The following is a 502-nucleotide window of genomic DNA, read 5'->3' on the forward strand; positions in this document are numbered from 1 at the left end:
ACAAAGTCCATGCTCAATAATCCAGGTATACAATCCAACATTTTTCAGTCAGGTCATCTGGACAGTTTCTTTTTTTGTGCTGAAACGTTTCACCTTCGATCCAGAAGGCTTCATCAGTCAAGGAAACACACAACACAAAACTGATTCTTCCCCCAACAGCTTACTCCAAAGTGGAACAAACCAGTTATGTTGGTGCTAAGATGGTCTCTTTGGCACGCCCCCTCCTCCATTGCCGGCCCTCTTCTTTGTTGACAGTCGTGTCAAATTGGTTGAAAAAAAAAGGATCTTGCTACATCTGCATGTTCTCTCTGTGTCAGTGAGAATGTGAATGGTTGTTTGTCTCGTTTGTCTCTATGTAGCCCTGTGATGGACTTGCAGTCTGTCCAGGGTGCATCCCACTTGTCACATAGTGACTGTCACCCCCCATGACCAGAAAAGGTAAAAGTGGGTAAAGAGGATGGATGGATGGATGGATGGATGGATGGATGGATGGATGGATGGA

General features: G+C 45.2%; 1 protein-coding gene across 1 annotated transcript in view; it reads left to right on the plus strand.

Moving 5' to 3' along the window:
- The window catches only part of LOC119430271 (N-acetyllactosaminide beta-1,3-N-acetylglucosaminyltransferase 3-like), a 6,986-nt gene that overhangs the window by 885 nt on the left and 5,599 nt on the right, over positions 1 to 502 (plus strand). The window lies entirely within an intron of this gene.

Source organism: Nematolebias whitei, chromosome 1 (genome assembly GCF_014905685.2).
Source record: "Nematolebias whitei isolate Nwh7 chromosome 1, NemWhi1, whole genome shotgun sequence".
NCBI classification, from domain to species: domain Eukaryota; kingdom Metazoa; phylum Chordata; class Actinopteri; order Cyprinodontiformes; family Rivulidae; genus Nematolebias; species Nematolebias whitei.